Raw genomic sequence first — 18,898 nt, forward strand, 5'->3', positions numbered from 1 at the left:
ATGTTGGGTATCTATTTACTCGGCGTAACTTCATCTTTCATATTATGCAAAAACATTGGGCTAACTTTACTGTTTTTTTTTTTTTTTTAAGCACAAAACTGTTTTTTTTTTAAAAACACGCGTTCAAAAAATTGCTGCGAAAATACCGTGCAAGATAAAAAGTTGCAACAACCGCCATTGTATTCTCTAGGGTCTTTGAAAAAAAAGCATATATAATGTTTTGGGTTTCTATGTAATTTTTTTAGCAAATAAATGATGATTTTTACATGTAGGAGAGAAATGTCAGAATTGGCCTGGGTGCTCCAGAACGCCTGATGGTGCTCCCTGCATGTTGGGCCTCTCTATGTGGCCACGCTGTGTAAAAGTCGCACACATGTGGTATCGCTATACTCGGGAGGAATAGCAGAATGTGTTTTGGGGTGTAATTTGTAGTATGCATATGCTGTGTGTGAGAAATAACCTGCTAATATGACAGAAACTAGATTTTTTTTTTTTTTTTTACAGAATTTTCAGTCTTTTTTCTTTTATAGCGCAAAAAATAAAAACCGCAGAGGTGATCAAATACCACCAAAAGAAAGCTCTATTTGTGGGAAAAAAAGGACAAAAATTTCAGATGGGTACAATGTTGTATGACTGAGTAATTTTCATTCAAATTGTGAGAGCACCGAAAGCTGAAAATTGGTCTGGTGATTAAGGGGGTTTTCGTGCCCAGTGGTCAAGTGGTTAAGTTCATTATTATATTCTAAATGAGGCTATACTTGCCCTTCTTCGAGATACAAGGACTCCCCAAAAAAAAAAAGGCTACAGCACCTGCTATTCCCAGGCGGTCTTCCATCCAGGTACTAACCAGGCCCGACCCTGTTTAGCCTCCAAGATCAGATGAGATCGAGCGCTTTCAGGGTGATGTGGCCGTAGGCGAGTACCATGGCTGGCCTTAACTATTTTGAAGATAGCTTGGGAGAAGACTAGAAAAATAGATACAAGGACTCCCAAAAAAAAAAAGTCTACAGCAGCTGGTATTCCTAGGCGTTCTCCCATCCAGGTACTAACCAGGCCCGACCCTGCTTAGCCTCCGAGATCAGATGTGATTTGGCGCTTTCAGGGTGATGTGGCCGTAGGCAAGTACCATAGCTAGCCTTAACTCTCTTGAAGATAGCTTGGGAGAAGACAAGAAAAATAGATACAAGGACTCCCAAAAAAAAATAAAAAAACAGTCCTACAGCACCTGGTATTCTCAAGCGTTCTCCCATCCAGGTACTAACCAGGCCCGACCCTGATTAGCCTCCGAGATCAGACGAGATTGGGTGCTTTCAGGGTGATGTGGCCGTAGGCGAGTACCATAGCTGGCCTTAACTCTCTTGAAGATAGCTTGGGAGAAGACTAGAAAAATAGATACAATGACTCACAAAAAAAAAAAAAGCCTAGAGCACCTGGTATTTCCAGGCGGTCTCCCATCCAGGTACTAACCAGGCCCGACCCTGCTTAGCCTCTGAGATCAGATGAGATCGGGCGCTTTCAGGGTGATGTGGCCGTAGGCGAGTACCATAGCTGGCTTTAACTCTCATGAAGATAGCTTGGAAGAAGACAAGAAAAATAGATACAAGGACTCCCAAAAAAAAAAAAAAAATACTACAGCACCTGGTACTCTCAGGCATTCTCCCATCCAGGTACTAACCAGGTCCAACCCTGATTAGCCTCCGAAATCAGACGAGATTGGTCGATTTCAGGGTGATGTGGCCGTAGGCAAGTATCATAGCTGGCCTTAACTGTCTTGAAGATAGCTTGGGAGAAGACTAGAAAAAGAGATACAAGGACTCCCCCCAAAAAAAAAGGCTACAGCACCTGGTATTCCCAGGCGGTCTTCCATCCAGGTACTAACCAGGCCCGACCCTGTTTAGCCTCCAAGATCAGATGAGATCGTACACTTTCAGGGTGATGTGACCATAGGTGAGTACCATGGCTGGCCTTAACTCTCTTGAAGATAGCTTGGGAGAAGACTAGAAAAATAGATACAAGGATTCCCAAAAAAAAAAAGCATAGAGCACCTGGTATTCCATGGCGGTCTCCCATCCAGGTACTAACCAGGCCCGACCCTGTTTAGAATATGAAATCATACGAGATCGGGCGCTTTCAGTGTGATGTGGCCGCAGTCGAGTACCATGGCTGGCCTTAACTCTCTTGAAGATAGCTTGGAAGAAGACAAGAAAAATAGATACAAGGACTCCCAAAAAAAAAAAAAAGCCTACCGCACCTGGTGTTCGCAGGCGGTCTCCCATCCAGGTACTAACCAGGCCCGACCCTGTTTAGTCTCTGAGATCAGACGAGATTGGGCACTTTCAGGGTGATGTAGCCGTAGGCGATTACCATAGCTGGCCTTAACTCTCATGAAGATAGCTTGGGAGAAGACCAGAAAAATAAATACAAGGACTCCCAGTAAAAAAAAAAAAAAAGCCTACAGCACCCGGTGTTCCCAGGCGGTCTCCCATCCAGGTACTAACCAGGCCCGACCAGACCCTGCTAGAGTTCGAGATCAGCCGAGATCAGGCGCTTTCAGGGTGATGTGACCGTAGACGAGTACCATAGCTGGCCTTAACTCTCTTGAAGATAGCTTGGGAGAAGACTAGAAAAATAGATACAAGGACTCCCCCCCAAAAAAAGCCTACAGCACCTGGTATTCCCAGGCGGTCTCCCTTACAGGTACTAACCAGGCCCAACCCTGCTTAACCTCTGAGATCAGATGAGATTGGGTGTTTTTAGGGTGATGTGGCCATAGGTGAGTACAATGGCTGGCCTTAACTCTCTTGAAGATAGCTTGGGAGAAGACAAGAAAAAAAGATACAAGGACTCCCAAAAAAAAAAAAGCCTAGAGCACCTGGTATATCCAGGCCGTCTCCCATCCAGGTACTAACCAGGCCCGACCCTGCTTAGCCTCCGAGCTCAGACGAGATCGTGCGCTTTTAGGGTGATGTGGCTATAGGCGAGTGCCATGGCTGGCCTTAACTCTCTTGAAGATAGCTTGGGAGAAGACTAGAAAAATAGATACAATGACTCCCAGGAAAAAAAAAAAGCCTACAGCACCTGGTGTTCGCAGGCGGTCTCCCATCCAGGTACTAACCAGGCCCGACCCGACCCTGCTAGCCTCTGAGATCAGCCGAGATCGGGTGCTTGCAGGTTGATGTGGCCGTAGGCAAGTGCTATGGCTGGCCTTAACTCTTTTGAAGATAGCTTGGGAGAAGACTAGGAAAATAGATACAAGGACTCCCAAAAAAAAAAAGCCTACAACACCTGGTATTCCAAGGTGTTCTCCCATCCAGGTACTAACCAGGCCCGACCCTGCTTAGCCTCCGAAATCAGACGAGATTGGGCACTTTCAGGGTGATGTGGCCGTAGGCGAGTACAATAGCTGGCCTTAACTCTCTTGAAGATAGCTTGGGAGAAGACTAGAACAATAGATACAATGACTCCCAGAAAAAAAAAAAAGCCTACAGCAGCTGGTATTCCCAGGCGTTCTCCCATCCAGGTACTAACCAGGCCCGACTCTGCTTAGCCTCCGAGATCAGATGTGATTTGGCGCTTTCAGGGTGATGTGGCCGTAGGCAAGTACCATAGATAGCCTTAACTCTCTTGAAGATAGCTTGGGAAAAGACAAGAAAAATAGATACACGGACTCCCAAAAAAAAAAAAAAAAAAAATCCTACAGCACCTGGTATTCTCAGGCGTTCTCCCATCCAGGTACTAACCAGGCCCGACTCTGCTTAGCCTCCGAGATCAGACAAGATTGGGCGCTTTCAGGGTGATGTGGCCGTAGGCGAGTACCATAGCTGGCCTTAACTCTCTTGAAGATAGCTTGGGAGAAGACAAGAATAATAGATACAAGGACTCCCAAAAAAAAAAAAGCATATAGCACCTGGTATTCCCAGGCGGTCTCCCATCCAGGTACTAACCAGGCCGGATCCTGTTTAGCCTTCGAAATGAGACGAGATCGGGCTCTTTTAGTGTGATGTGGCCGCAGTCGAGTACCATGGCTGGCCTTAACTCTTTTGAAGATAGCTTGGGAGAAGACTAGAAAAAAAGATACAAGGACTCACAGAAAAAAAAAAAAAGCCTATAGCACCTGGTGTTCCCAGGCGTTCTCCCATCCAGGTGCTAACCAGGCCCGACCCTGATTAGCCTCCGAGATCAGACGAGATCGGGCTCTTTTAGTGTGATGTGGCCGCAGTCGAGTACCATGGCTGGCCTTAACTCTTTTGAAGATAGCTTGGGAGAAGACTAGAAAAAAAGATACAAGGACTCCCAGAAAAAAAAAAAGCCTATAGCACCTGGTGTTCCCAGGCGTTCTCCCATCCAGGTACTAGCCAGGCCCGACCCGACCCTGCTAGAGTCTGAGATCAGCCGAGATCGGGCGCTTTCAGGGTGATGTGGCCGTAGGCGAGTACCAAGCTGGCCTTAACTCTCTTGAAGATAGCTTGGGAGAAGACTAGAAAAATAGATACAATGACTCCCAAAAAAAAAAAGCCTAGAGCACCTGGTATTCCCAGGCGGTCTCCCATCCAGGTACTAACCAGGCCCGAACCTGCTTAGCTTCCGAGCTCAGACGAGATCGGGCGCTTTCAGGGTGATGTGGGCGTAGGCAAGTACCTTGGCTGGCCTTAACTCTCTTGAAGATAGCTTGGGAGAAGACTAGAAAAATAGATACCAGGACTCCCAAAAAAAAAAAAGCCTACAGCACCAAGTATTCCCAGGCTATCTCCCATCCAGGTACTAACCAGGCCCGACCCTGCTTAGCCGCCGAGATCAGATGAGATAGGGCACTTTCAGGGTTATGTGGCCATAGGCGAATACCATGGCTGGCCTTAACTCTCTTGAAATAGCTTGGGAGAAGACTAGAAAAATAGATACAAGGACTCCCAAAAAAAAAAGCCTAGAGCACATGGTATTCCCAGGCGGTCTCCCATCCAGGTACTAACCAGGCCCGACCCTGCTTAGCCGCCGAGATCAGACGAAATTGGGCACATTCAGGGTGATGTGGCCATAGGGAAATACCATGGCTGGCCTTAACTCTCTTGAAGATAGCTTGGGAGAAGACAAGAAAAATAGATACAAGGACTCCCAAAAAAAAAAAAAAAAAAGCCTAAAGCGGCTGGTATTCCCATGCGGTCTCCCATCCAGTTACTAACCAGGCCTGACCCTGCTTAGCCTCCAAAATCAGACGAGATCGGGCGCTTTCAGGGTGATGTGGCTTTAGGCAAGTGCCATGGCTGGCCTTAACTCTTTTGAAGATAGCTTGGGAGAAGACTAGAAAAATAGATACAAGGACTCCCAAAAAAAAAAGACTACAGCACCTGGTATTCCCAGGCGTTCTCCCATCCAGGTATTAACCAGGCCCGACCCTGCTTAGCCTCCGAGATCAGATGTGATTTGGCGCTTTCAGGGTGATGTTGCCGTAGGCGAGTACCATAGCTAGCCTTAACACTCTTGAAGATAGCTTGGGAGAAGACAAGAAAAATAGATACAAGGACTCCCAAAAAAAAAAAAAATCATACAGCACCTGGTATTTTTTATACTGTATAAACACCGCCAATCAGGTTCCCCAGACGAAGACACGTGACCCCGTGTCGTAACGCGTAGGGATTGGACGGACGTACACCTGGAGTGACGTAAGCCGGCGCCGAGGACGTTTTTTATACTGCACGATTTATTTGTTTTCATGTAAGCACAGGTTTTTTCTATTAAACTTCCCCCTGAGATTACTGTACGTCACTATTGGAGCCTTTTTGTTCTCTCTCTCCCTCCCCCTGTTTGGAGTACCATTAGAGATTGACTGAGGATACGCTGCAGCAGTGATTTCTTAGAGGGAAGACGCTTACGGAGGAGTGACAATAAGGATCTCGTTTTTGCCCTATATCTCTGTTATTGAGGTAAGAGTTTTGGGAGCCTGGTGAGGGATCCGATCACATATCTGTCAGCCATTTGCCTAGTGGAAGCTCAGCCACACTTTATTCTCATCTGGCAGCTTGGCACATCACTATTTGGACATTTTTTTCACTTTTAGATTTTTTCACTTGCTACCGATTTCACTACATTGAGCTTTGCTCTGTTGAACATATTTGTTCTTTTTCTATTATTGTTATTATTTAGATGTTATTTGTTATGTATTAGTACACATATTAGCGATTCATCACTGCTTATCTTCACTTTATAGTGTGGGTTTGCGCAGAACCCCTATTTCTATATACCTGGTATTCTCAGGCGTTCTCCCATCCAGGTGCTAACCAGGCCCGACCCTGATTAGCCTCCGAGATCAGACGAGATTGGGCCCTTTCAGGGTGATGTGGACGTAGGCGAGTACCATAGCTGGCCTTAACTCTCTTGAAGATAGCTTGGGAGAAGACTAGAAAAATAGATACAATGACTCCCCAAAAAAAAAAAAAAAGGCTGTAGCACCTGGTATTCCCAGGCGGTCTCCCATCTAGGTACTAACCAGGCCCCACCCTGCTTAGCCTCCAAGATCAGACGAGATTGTACACTTTCAGGGTGATGTAGCCATAGGCGAGTACTGTGGCTGGCCTTAACTCTTTTAAAGATAGCTTGGGAGAAGACTAGAAAAATAGATACAAGGACTCCCAAAAAAAAAAAAAAGCCTACAGCACCTGGTAATCCCAGGCGTTCTCCCATCCAGGTACTAACCATGCCCAACCCTGCTTAGTATCCAAGCCCAAACGAGATCGTACACTTTCAGGGTGATGTGGCCATAGGCGAGTACCATGGCTGGCCTTAACTCTCTTGAAGATAGCTTGGGAGAAGAGTAGAAAAATAGATACAAGGACTCCCAAAAAAAAAAAGCCTAAAGCACCTGGTATTCCCAGGTGGTCTCGCATCCAGATACCATCCTGGCCCGACCCTGCTTAGCCTCCGAGATCAGACGCGATCGGGCGCTTTCAGGGTGATGTGGCCATAGGCAAGTGCCAAGGCTGGCTTTAACTCTTTTGAAGATAGCTTGGGAGAAGACTAGAAAAATAGATACAAGGACTCCCAAAAAAAAAAAGCCTACGGCACCTGGTATTCCCGGGCGTTCTTCCACCCAGGTACTAACCAGGCCCGACCCTGCATAGCCTCCAAAATCAGACGAGATTGGGCGCTTTCAGGGTGATGTGGCCGTAGGCAAGTACCATAGCTGGCCTTAACTCTCTTGAAGATAGCTTGGGAGAAGACTAGAAAAATAGATACAATGACTCCCAGAAAAAAAAAAAAAAGCCTACAGCACCTGGTGTTCGCAGGCGGTCTCCCATCCAGGTACTAACCTGGCCCGACGCGACCCTGCTAGCCTCTGAAATCAGCCAAGATCGGGTGCTTGCAGGGTGATGTGGCCGTAGGCAATAGCATGGCTGGCCTTAACTCTCTTGAAGATAGCTTGGGAGAAGACTAGAAAAATAGATACAAGGACTCACAAAAAAAAAAAAAATTCCTAAAGCACCTGGTATTCCCAGGCGGTCTCGCATCCAGATACTAACCAGGCCCAACCCTGCTTAGCCTCCGAGATCAGACGAGATCGGGCGCTTTCAGGGTGATGTGGCCTTAGGCAAGTGCCAAGGCTGGCCTTAACTCTTTTGAAGATAGCTTGGGAGAAGACTAGAAAAATAGATACAAGGACTCCCAAAAAAAAAAAAAAGCCTACGGCACCTGGTATTCCCAGGCGTTCTCCCACCCAGGTACTAACCAGGCCCGACCCTGCATAGCCTCCAAAATCAGACGAGATTGGGCGCTTTCAGGGTGATGTGGCCATAGGCAAGTACCATAGCTGGCCTTAACTCTCTTGAAGATAGCTTGGGAGAAGACTAGAAAAATAGATACAATGACTCCCAGAAAAAAAAAAAAGCCTACAGCACCTGGTGTTCGCAGGCGGTCTCCCATCCAGGTACTAACCTGGCCCGACCCTGCTAGCCTCTGAGATCAGCCGAGATCGGGTGCTTGCAGGGTGATGTGGCCGTAGGCAATAGCATGGCTGGTCTTAACTCTCTTGAAGATAGCTTGGGAGAAGACTAGAAAAATAGATAGAAGGACTCCCAAAAAAAAAAAAAAGCCTAAAGCACCTGGTATTCCCAGGCGGTCTCGCATCCAGATACTAACCAGGCCCAACCCTGCTTAGCCTCCGAGATCAGACGAGATCGGGCGCTTTCAGGGTGATGTGGCCTTAGGCAAGTGCCAAGGCTGAAAATATATTAAGGAAAAATTCAGCGCTGGAATAATAATACAACAAACCAAAAATTGCAAGCCAGCACTAAAGGATCAATTCAAATAAAAAGTCCCAAAAGCATAAAGTGTAACAAGTAGTGCAGCGCAAATAAATTAATAAATCAATAAACAATCAAAAAGAAGTCCATAAAGTGCACAAGTGACATAGGTCCAAAAAGTGCTCCAATATATAAAAGTGACTGAGTGCAGTAAATTGAAGATCAGTGATCCATAGGTAAAGATCCTCCACCAATGTATATAGATGGCCTCTCACCTCAGCCATTCGACCATGGCTAGGTCACATAGCATGTTATACCTCCAGGGTATGAGCAAGGCACTTCTTGATTCCAACAGACACACAGCAAGCAGCAGCAGAGCAGCTCAGCCAGTTTCCGAATCCACAAGGAGGGAAGGAGATATATGCAAACAAGAGAGGGGACAGACTAGTGCTCTCTGTATAACAAACTCGATTTTAATAAAAGCAATCATAAAATAAACTCACAATATGTGGCACTCATAGCCGAGTGTGAAGCATCTAAACATGTCATGAAGCTCCAGGCTTCCAGATCCACAATTAGTCCACAAATCAGCGTGTGAGGCGGCGAGCGCGGGTGACGTCACGAGACTCCTCCCCTTCCTACGTTACGTCCCAGTAGGCGGGACTTCATCAGTATAGGGCGGAGAGATCAACGTGTACGTCCCGCAGTGTTTAAATAGTGTGTTATTGCCATAGCAACACAACAACAATAGAGACCTGCCCACCTGTGCCATCTAGTGTCTCTTACATAAAAGACAAATGGCCACACTTAGCAAAATTGCCAAGCCAACAGGAAAAAAACAAAGGGTCAACATTAAAGAAGACCGGCAAGTACAATATCTATTATAAAAATTTAATAAATTATATTACATTATATGACGTCAGCCACGGTCGCCTCCTCATTAACATATACAGATAATAAAAATTATGAATGACACATTCAATCACTATTTAGCAAAGCAAAAAATATTTTCGCCATCATGCAGCATAGTACATAAATATTAATATTAATTGATCATACGATATTCATCAAATTCCAATCTATAACATTAATAATATACAGTATATAAACTATATGAATAATATATAAAAAATTCATATACAAATATATAAAAATATATAAAAATATATAAAATTCCCCAATATACAGAATTAAATTAAAAATACAAAAATCATCATTACTAGCGATTGGAAATAAAACAATTAAGATCAAACTCAACGTTAAGGCCAGCCTTTTGTTTCGTATATCCAGAAAGACTCCCGGCGGCTAAGGTGCCTAATATAATGCCCACCTCTCCAGTGCTTGGTGACTTTTTCGATGCCCCAAAATTTGAGACCTTTTGGGTCCCTATTGTGGCATTCCCTAAAATGCTTAGATACACTATGATTTCGAATACCACGCCGAATATTGCTAATATGTTCTCCCACCCTCACATGTAATTCACGTGAGGTGCGCCCAACATATTGCAATCCGCATTGGCACTCGAGCATATACACCACGCCCACAGTCGAGCAGGTGATCAGCTCTTTAATTGGATATTCGGTTCCAGTAACACTAGAAACAAAGGACTTGCGTTTTTTTATGTTAAATTTAGCATGTTTGCAAGTCGCACATCTGCCGCAAGCATAAAAACCTGACAAAAAGTTTAAAAGTTTTGGTCGAGGAATAACTGGCAGGTCGATCACTCCTGGTGCCAATCGATCCCATGTTGTTGTGTTGCTATGGCAATAACACACTATTTAAACACTGCGGGACGTACACGTTGATCTCTCCGCCCTATGCTGATGAAGTCCCGCCTACTGGGACGTAACGTACGAAGGGGGAGGAGTCTCGTGACGTCACCCGCGCTCGCCACCTCACACGCTGATTTGTGGACTAATTGTGGATCTGGAAGCCTGGAGCTCCATGACATGTTTAGATGCTTCACACTCGGCTATGAGTGCCACATATTGTGAGTTTATTTTATGATTGCTTTTATTAAAATCGAGTTTGTTATACAGAGAGCACTAGTCTGTCCCCTCTCTTGTTTGCATATATCTCCTTGTCTCCATCTCCTTGTCTCCTTGTGGATTCGGAAACTGGCTGAGCTGCTCTGCTGCTGCTTGCTGTGTGTCTGTTGGAATCAGGAAGTGCCTTGCTCATACCCTGGAGGTATAACATGCTATGTGACCTAGCCATGGTCGAATGGCTGAGGTGAGAGGCCATCTATATACATTGGTGGAGGATCTTTACCTATGGATCACTGATCTTCAATTTACTGCACTCAGTCACTTTTATATATTGGAGCACTTTTTGGACCTATTTCACTTGTGCACTTTATGGACTTCTTTTTGATTGTTTATTGATTTATTAATTTATTTGCGCTGCACTACTTGTTACACTTTATGCTTTTGGGACTTTTTATTTGAATTGATCCTTTAGTGCTGGCTTGCAATTTTTGGTTTGTTGTATTATTATTCCAGCGCTGAATTTTTCCTTAATATATTTTCACTTATAAATTCATTTATATTCACGTCGCAGGAATGGATGTGTTTTTTAGGCATGTGCAAAAGGGAAAATTTCGTTTTGTTTCGTTTTAATTCGTTATTTAATTAATTTCGTTAAGTTAGGTTCGTTACATGTGTTAAATTCGTTTTCGGAACTCGTTCGTTTTCGACCGAATTTCGAAAAATCCGGTCGAATTCGAAAATATTTCGACCGGATTCGACAACAAATAGTCTCTTTTCGAATATAATTTCGAAATTCGATCGGAATTCGAAAAAAAAAAAAACTATTTTGAATTCCAAATCGAAAACCCGCGGACGAAATTCGATCGGAATTAAAAAAAAAAAAAAAAAAATCGAATTCCAAATCGAAAACCCGCGGACGAAATTCGATCGGAATTCGAAAAAAAAAAAAAAAATTCGAATTACCAAATCGAAAGCCCGCGGACGAAATTCGATCGGAATTAAATTTTTTTTTTTTTTTTTCGAATTCCAAATCGAAAACCCGCGGACGAAATTCGATCGCAATTCGAAAATAAATAAATCGAATTCCGATCGAATTTCGTCCGCGGGTTTTCGATTCGGAATCGAAAACGTTCGTTCGGATTCGGTAAATTCATTAATATTGCAATTCAGGAATTCGTATGCATCCGAATGTCCGAATATTGAAAAATTCGTCCGAATTTCGATTCGGAACGAAACGAAATGCACATGCCTAGTGTTTTTATATTTAGAGAATCACTCTTACCGATGTATTCTCTAAAACCACCACTATCTCCGATTCAGGGGACTTGATTGTTTCTTTTAAAAAATTAGGACACCTATTTGAAAAGAAAATCAGGACCTGGTGGGACATTGTTACGTTTGAACAATATTTGTTAGCTCAGATCATCCCCAGACGATTAAGGTGGGATCTACCGCCTAATGATGGGCTGGTGGATGATGAGTCTAACAAGGAGTGGTTTAATTTTTTCACAGCTAAAGGTTTTGAGTTAATCAGACTTCTTTTGTCCCGCAAGCAGCGGAAAAAGTTATGGCTAGATAGTCAAATAAAAACATCTCTGATCTTATTGAACAGCATAAGGATACCCCAGAGTTCTTACATCTCTCCGGGGAATTAAAAATTAAACTTGTCAAATGGGACAAGGAAACCCACAAGAAAAAACGGAAAAAATTTCTACGAGACGTAGAAGACTTTGGGGTACCTAATGTATACAAATGGCAGTCTCTGAACCCTCTTTGTTCAACACAGGTGCAGCCTTTACCTATGGATACCTTAGAGCCATTGCCTACTCCAGCATCACAGGATGCACAAGGTTTTTGGGCTGTTAACACTACCCGTGATAGAGCCCCCACAGGAGTGGCCACACCGACAGGGAGAGGGACTGGTCATGTTAGGGGAAGGGGTAAGAATAGGAATGGTAGAGGCAGGGGAAACCACCCTATGGGGAGGTCTGCGCATGCTTCTGCGTCCCAGGAAACCCCACCTTGGAGAACTGTGTCGAATAGGGGGAGGGGTAAAAATAGAGGGGGAGGTAACCTTCCAACAGGGGTACCACCTCCATTACCCACTTACAACTATTACGCTCCGTTACAGAATTATTGGGAGGGACCCCCACTATTCAACAACATTTTTTAGGACAGGGGAGGACCACCTGGAGGGGACCTCCGCCCTTTCCACCGGCATGGACCGGCGAATGGAGGGAACCCTCTCTCCCCCCCTACCCCCCTCCTTTGGCCCAGGCCCCCCCATTTGTTGGACAACCCAGGTCAAAAAGAAAAAATCAAGAGGAGTCAGAGGGGGGAGACGAATCCAAAAGACCAAGGTCGTGATTGGTGCCGGGATTTTCAACCTCAGTGGGGTTACTCTCACTGGGGATGAGATGCGGGTACTGGACAAAGGTCTAAAATTCGCACCTATACGTAATTTAAACAAGTTTGAGACTTATGTGAATGTTCAGAAATATGTAAGGAATTTAAATCTAAAAAAAAAATTTCCTTTCTAACCCAATTGAGAGGAATCTTTCTAGTGTTACTTCTAATCATTCCAAACTTAGAAATAAGTCTGTTTTTAACCCCCAATATACTGATACCAAGCATTTGGAAGTTTTTCGGAATTTGGTATGCAAGGATCTTGACAGCCGGATTAAGAAAGTGAGGGATTCACAGTGTGTCCAGCGAGGTATTGTCTCGTTGGAACAACACAATGATATTGTAATTCGCCCGGCTGACAAGGGGGGGGCCTAGTGGTCCTCAGCAAGACCTACTATTATGAGGAGATGTGTAGGTTGCTGGGTGACCACAGTACCTACCTCTTGTTGCGGGGTGACCCCATGGTGAAGTACAAGAATGAACTTCATTTGTTGATCAAAGAGGGTAAAGATTCAGGTGTCCTCAATAAAAAGGAGGCTGCATATTTAGACCCTTACTACTGTCGGACCCCGATAATTTATTTTTTGCCAAAGTTGCACAAAGACGCTGAAAAACCCCCGGGTCGTCCAATAGTAAATGGAATTGATTCCGTTACATCCCGGCTGGGACAGTACTTAGATGTTTTTTTGCAGCCATTGGTCTGTAAGGTTCCCGCTTATTTGCGGGATACTAAGCAGATTATTCAAATCTTGAATTCCATTCCCTGCACAGACAATACTATACTGGTGACCGCTGATGTGGGATCCTTGTATACCATAATTGGACATGATGCAGCTTTGGCATCAGTTGCATGGGCTTTGGAGGCCACTGATTTGAAACCAGAACATATATCTTTCCTTTTGACCAGTTTGAGATTTTGCTTGAAGAGCAATTACTTTTGGTTCAATAAGGAATTTTTTCTCCAGCAGTGCGGTGTTGCGATGGGAGCCCGTTTCGCTCCCAGTGTGGCCAATCTTTTTATGGCCCGCTGGGAGTGAGATGTGGTTTTCCAGGACACGCCGCCTCACTCATTGGAGTTGTTTATGAATAGACTGAACTCCAATGATAAGGGTATTGTCCTTACTTGGACGGTCTCCTCGGAGCAGGTGACCTTCTTGGATTTGGAAATTTTTAAATCTGGGTCCAGATTAGTCACTAGAAATCATTTTAAGACTGTGGATAGAAATGGGTATATCCCTTTAACAAGTTGCCACCATCGATTGTGGCTGTGTAATATTCCTCGTGGCCAGTTTGTAAGGCTGCAGAGGAATTGTGCATTAGAATCTGACTACACAGTGCAGTCTCAGGAATTAGCCGCTCGATTTGCAGCTAAAGGCTACTCTATGCCTGTGATCAAGGAGGAGATTGAAAAAGTCAGGATTGCTGATTACTGATCGGAGTTTGATCATAAAAGATAGACCTCCTAATATTGATTCAAAAGTAGTCAATTACAAAATGTTATTAGATTATAACATACAACACAAAAATTTTGAGAAAATAGTAACCAAACACTGGCCTGTCCTGAAGGGGGATGCGGTGCTTGGCCCTGTTCTTCCTAACCCCCCTTAGTTTGTGTACAGGAAGGCCCCCTCTCTCAGGGATCGATTGGCACCAGGAGTGATCGACCCGCCAGTTATTCCTCGACCGAAACTTTTTAACTTTTTGTCAGGTTTTTATGCTTGCGGCAGATGTGCGACTTGCAAACATGCTAAATTTAACATCAAAAAACGCAAGTCCTTTGTTTCTAGTGTTACTGGAACCGAATATCCAATTAAAGAGCTGATCACCTGCTCGACTGTGGGCGTGGTGTATATGCTCGAGTGCCAATGCGGATTGCAATATGTTGGGCGCACCTCACGTGAATTACATGTGAGGGTGGGAGAACATATTAGCAATATTCGGCGTGGTATTCGAAATCATAGTGTATCTAAGCATTTTAGGGAATGCCACAATAGGGACCCAAAAGGTCTCAAATTTTGGGGCATCGAAAAAGTCACCAAGCACTGGAGAGGTGGGCATTATATTAGGCACCTTAGCCGCCGGGAGTCTTTCTGGATATACAAAACAAAAGTTAGCCCCCCGGCTGGCCTTAACGTTGAGTTTGATCTCAATTGTTTTATTTCCAATCGCTAGTAATGATGATTTTTGTATTTTTAATTTAATTCTGTATATTGGGGAATTTTATATATTTGTATATATTTTTATATATTTTTATATGAATTTTTTATATATTATTCATATAGTTTTATATACTGTATATTATTAATGTTATAGATTGGAATTTGATGAATATAGTATGATCAATTAATATTAATATTTATGTACTATGCTGCATGATGGCGAAAATATTTTTTGCTTTGCTAAATAGTGATTGAATGTGTCATTCATAATTTTTATTATCTGTAACATAATGAGGAGGCGACTGTGGCTGACGTCATATAATGTAATATCATTTATTAAATTTTTACAATAGATGTTGTACTTGCCCGTCTTCTTTAATGTTGACCCTTTGTTTTTTTCCTATTGGCTTGGCAATTTTGCTAAGTGTGGCCATTTGTCTTTTATGTAAGAGACACTAGATGGCGCAGGTGGGCAGGTCTCTATTGTTGTTGTGTTGCTATGGCAATAACACACTATTTAAACACTGCGGGATGTACACGTTGATCTCTCCGCCCTATGCTGATGAAGTCCCGCCTACTGGGACGTAATGTACGAAGGGGGAGGAGTCTCGTGACGTCACCCGCGCTCGCCGCCTCACACGCTGATTTGTGGACTAATTGTGGATCTGGAAGCCTGGAGCTCCATGACATGTTTAGATGCTTCACACTCGGCTATGAGTGCCACATATTGTGAGTTTATTTTATGATTGCTTTTATTAAAATCGAGTTTGTTATACAGAGAGCACTAGTCTGTCCCCTCTCTTGTTTGCATATATCTCCTTGTCTCCTTGTGGATTCGGAAACTGGCTGAGCTGCTCTGCTGCTGCTTGCTGTGTGTCTGTTGGAATCAGGAAGTGCCTTGCTCATACCCTGGAGGTATAACATGCTATGTGACCTAGCCATGGTCGAATGGCTGAGGTGAGAGGCCAACTATATACATTGGTGGAGGATCTTTACCTATGGATCACTGATCTTCAATTTACTGCACTCAGTCACTTTTATATATTGGAGCACTTTTTGGACCTATTTCACTTGTGCACTTTATGGACTTCTTTTTGATTGTTTATTGAATGAATGAATGAATGAAAACTTATATAGCGCAGCACATGCGAATTTAATTTATTGATTTATTAATTTATTTGCGCTGCACTACTTGTGGCTGGCTGGCCTTAACTCTTTTGAAGATAGCTTGGGAGAAGACTAGAAAAATAGATACAAGGACTCCCAAAAAAAAAAAAAAAAGCCAACGGCACCTGGTATTCCCAGGCATTCTCCAATCCAGGTACTAACCAGGCCCGACCCTGCTTAGCCTCCGAAATCAGACGAGATTGGGCGCTTTGAGGGTCATGTGGCCGTAGGCAAGTATCATAGCTGGCCTTAACTCTCTTGAAGATATCTTGGGAGAAGACTAGAAAAATAGATACAATCAGGGCCGGCGCAACCACCAGGCGGACCAAGCGGCCGCTTGGGGCGGGCAGGTCCGCAGCCTGGGATGGGGCGGAAAGATGACCTTTTTTTTTATTTTTTTTTATTGTCCGGAGCAGAGGCGGTGTATGTTGTGTGGGACTCGCAAGCGGCGGGCGCGCTGCACACAGCCGCAGAGTCCGGTCCGCGGCGGCGGACGAGGGACAAGACTTTACGATCTATAGTGGTGGTGGGCACGGCTCAGGCTGCCTGCGTCCAATAGCAGGCTCCACCGCTGCGGCGCCGTCCTCCTAGCCTTTCCCCTAAAGAAGGCGACGGCACCCCAGAGCATGGCGGGAGTTGTAGTTCTCCAACAGAGCACAGGCACACAGACTTCACTTGGCCCTCTGGTGCCTGTGCTCTGCAGTTGCTACAACTCCCAGATTGCACTGCAGGGCACTCAGAGAGAGGGAGAACGTCACATGTTGCTTCTCCTGCTGCAAGTAGGGAACCAAGTCACCGAGGCGAGGAGCAGGTAAGTACATTTACTACACACATGCTGTCTGTCTGTACTGTGCCTAATCTCTCTATTGCTCTCATCATCATTGTCTGTACCCTGTCAGTGGCAACTTTTGATGGGCACAGTGGCAACTTTTGATGGGCACAGTGGCTGCAGTTGATAGGCACAGTGGCAGAATTTGATGGGGCACTGTTGCTGCCTTTGGGCACAGTGGGGGCATTTGATGGGCACAGTGGCTGCGTTTGGTCACGGTGGCGGCATTTGATGGGGCACAGTGGTGGCATTTGATGGGGCACTGTGGTGGCATTTGATGGGGCACTGTGGCGGCATTTGATGGGGCACAGTGGCAGTATTTGATTGGCAAAATGACAGCGTTTGATATCATGGCCGCGCAGTCTCTGACCATCGCCTGTATCATTGTCCGCACACATTCTCTGACCGTCTGCTGTATCATTGTCCGCACATAGTCTCTGACCATTTCCTGTATCTTTGTCCGCATACAGTCTCTGACCATCTCCTATATCATGGCCGCACAGTCTCTGACCATCTCCTGTATCATTTTCCGCACAGTCTATGACCGTCTCCTCTTTATGGCATGATTGTCTGTCAGCACCCTGTCTGTGGCTCCAACGTTTGATACCGTGTTAGCCAGGTAAGAGTTTGCTTGTCATTACCATTATAAAACAATCTCCTGTGTAAATGTCTGCACAGTCTCTGACCATCGCCTGTATCATTGTCCGCACACAGTCTCTGACCATTTCCTGTATCATTGTCCGCACACATTCTCTGACCGTCTCCTGTAGCATGGCCAACAGTCTCTGACCATCTCCTGTATCATGGCCGCACAGTCTCTGACCATCTCCTGTATCATGGCCGCACAGTCTCTGACCATCTCCTGTATCATGGCCGCACAGTCTCTGACCATCTCCTGTATCATGGCCGCACAGTCTCTGACCATCTCCTGTATCATGGCCGCACAGTCTCTAACCATCTCATGTATCATGGCCACACAGTCTCTGACCATCTCCTGTATCATGGCCGCACAGTCTCTGACCATCTCCTGTATCATGACCACACAGTCTCTGACCATCTCCTGTATCATGACCACACAGTCTCTGACCATCTCTTGTATCATGACCACACAGTCTCTGACCATCTCCTGTATCATGGCCGCACAGTCTATGACCGTCTCCTGTATCTTTATGACATGATTGTCTGTCAGCACCCTGTCTGTGGCTCCAAAGTTTGATACCGTGTTAGCCAGGTAAGAGTTTGCTTGTCATTACCATGATAAAACAATCTCCTGTGTCAATGTCTGCACAGTCTCTGGCCATCGTCTGTATCATTGTCCGCACACAGTCTCTGAGTTTTTATATATATATATATATATTTATATATATATATATATATCTACCCACCCTATGTTTAATGATATTTGATTAAAGAATAATTGGTTAGAGAAATTTAGAGAAACTGTGAATTTATAGTTCATAGGATTTAAGGCTGTTTAATATATGCATTTATACAGTTAATTTTTATCGCTTATATTATTTTTTCCATTATGGGTGTGAGTGGGGCCTCATCTCTAAGTTTTGCTTAAGGCCTCACAAAGTCTAGAGCCGCCTCTGGTCCGGAGTTGCCGCCGCCCTCCGGCGCCCGGTGTCCCGCTCCAGGGCTCGAGTCCTGCGGGAACGGCGTCCCTGCACTTTTTTGACAGCAGGAGCCAGGAACGCGCGTTCCCTTTGTAGGGCGCAGGCAGGCAGGCAGGCAGGCAGGCACGCCCCCTCCGCGGCAAGAGAGATCCAAGTGTGGGTTGCCTGCGGGTTTAAGCCGCTGCACCACGGCGGTGACGGGAAGAACGGAGAGCCTGTAGTGCGGGCATAGTTGCCGCTTTTGTCCCCACTCCCCAGCCTCCTCCGCTATCATGAGTAGAGGAGCGGACGGCGGGGGGCGGGACAATTCTGGACTGCCTGTCACGTTAATCGTTAATCAGGATATGATTGGCTGCTAGGAGGCGGTCCTAGCAGCCAATCACCAGTTCACAGAAAATTCAACCCGGCAGCTCCCGCGCCCCTGTGCCTTCGGTTCACGATTGTCCCGCCTCCTGCTCTCCGCTCTGTGAAAGGTAGGAGTGGAGAGGGAAGGGAGGAA

General features: G+C 45.1%; 1 non-coding gene and 24 pseudogenes across 1 annotated transcript; all 25 read right to left on the minus strand.

The window, feature by feature from the left end:
- Positions 1-798: 798 nt before the first annotated feature.
- Positions 799-917, minus strand: LOC120921241 (annotated as a pseudogene).
- Positions 918-1,001: 84 nt separating this feature from the next.
- LOC120921353 lies at positions 1,002-1,120 on the minus strand (annotated as a pseudogene).
- Positions 1,121-1,213: 93 nt separating this feature from the next.
- On the minus strand, positions 1,214-1,332 carry LOC120921271 (annotated as a pseudogene).
- An 86-nt stretch (positions 1,333-1,418) lies between these two features.
- On the minus strand, positions 1,419-1,537 carry LOC120921495 (annotated as a pseudogene).
- A 293-nt stretch (positions 1,538-1,830) lies between these two features.
- Positions 1,831-1,949, minus strand: LOC120921342 (annotated as a pseudogene).
- A 290-nt stretch (positions 1,950-2,239) lies between these two features.
- On the minus strand, positions 2,240-2,358 carry LOC120921304 (annotated as a pseudogene).
- A 298-nt stretch (positions 2,359-2,656) lies between these two features.
- Positions 2,657-2,775, minus strand: LOC120921262 (annotated as a pseudogene).
- Positions 2,776-2,860: 85 nt separating this feature from the next.
- Positions 2,861-2,979, minus strand: LOC120921370 (annotated as a pseudogene).
- Positions 2,980-3,273: 294 nt separating this feature from the next.
- Positions 3,274-3,392, minus strand: LOC120921285 (annotated as a pseudogene).
- An 87-nt stretch (positions 3,393-3,479) lies between these two features.
- On the minus strand, positions 3,480-3,598 carry LOC120921337 (annotated as a pseudogene).
- A 93-nt stretch (positions 3,599-3,691) lies between these two features.
- LOC120921336 lies at positions 3,692-3,810 on the minus strand (annotated as a pseudogene).
- Positions 3,811-4,513: 703 nt separating this feature from the next.
- LOC120921497 lies at positions 4,514-4,632 on the minus strand (annotated as a pseudogene).
- Positions 4,633-4,717: 85 nt separating this feature from the next.
- LOC120921364 lies at positions 4,718-4,836 on the minus strand (annotated as a pseudogene).
- Positions 4,837-4,918: 82 nt separating this feature from the next.
- On the minus strand, positions 4,919-5,037 carry LOC120921349 (annotated as a pseudogene).
- Positions 5,038-5,128: 91 nt separating this feature from the next.
- On the minus strand, positions 5,129-5,247 carry LOC120921357 (annotated as a pseudogene).
- Positions 5,248-5,330: 83 nt separating this feature from the next.
- LOC120921315 lies at positions 5,331-5,449 on the minus strand (annotated as a pseudogene).
- Positions 5,450-6,432: 983 nt separating this feature from the next.
- LOC120921334 lies at positions 6,433-6,551 on the minus strand (annotated as a pseudogene).
- An 87-nt stretch (positions 6,552-6,638) lies between these two features.
- On the minus strand, positions 6,639-6,757 carry LOC120921426 (annotated as a pseudogene).
- Positions 6,758-6,841: 84 nt separating this feature from the next.
- On the minus strand, positions 6,842-6,960 carry LOC120921261 (annotated as a pseudogene).
- An 84-nt stretch (positions 6,961-7,044) lies between these two features.
- Positions 7,045-7,163, minus strand: LOC120921276 (annotated as a pseudogene).
- A 299-nt stretch (positions 7,164-7,462) lies between these two features.
- On the minus strand, positions 7,463-7,581 carry LOC120921233 (annotated as a pseudogene).
- An 87-nt stretch (positions 7,582-7,668) lies between these two features.
- LOC120921259 lies at positions 7,669-7,787 on the minus strand (annotated as a pseudogene).
- Positions 7,788-7,874: 87 nt separating this feature from the next.
- LOC120921297 lies at positions 7,875-7,992 on the minus strand (annotated as a pseudogene).
- An 86-nt stretch (positions 7,993-8,078) lies between these two features.
- On the minus strand, positions 8,079-8,197 carry LOC120921486. The gene has a single exon (XR_005744904.1). It is a non-coding gene; the product is annotated as a 5S ribosomal RNA (ribosomal RNA).
- Positions 8,198-16,064: 7,867 nt separating this feature from the next.
- Positions 16,065-16,183, minus strand: LOC120921391 (annotated as a pseudogene).
- Positions 16,184-18,898: the final 2,715 nt, after the last annotated feature.

The sequence above is a fragment of the Rana temporaria genome, chromosome 13 (genome assembly GCF_905171775.1).
Source record: "Rana temporaria chromosome 13, aRanTem1.1, whole genome shotgun sequence".
Taxonomy (NCBI): Eukaryota; Metazoa; Chordata; class Amphibia; order Anura; family Ranidae; genus Rana; species Rana temporaria.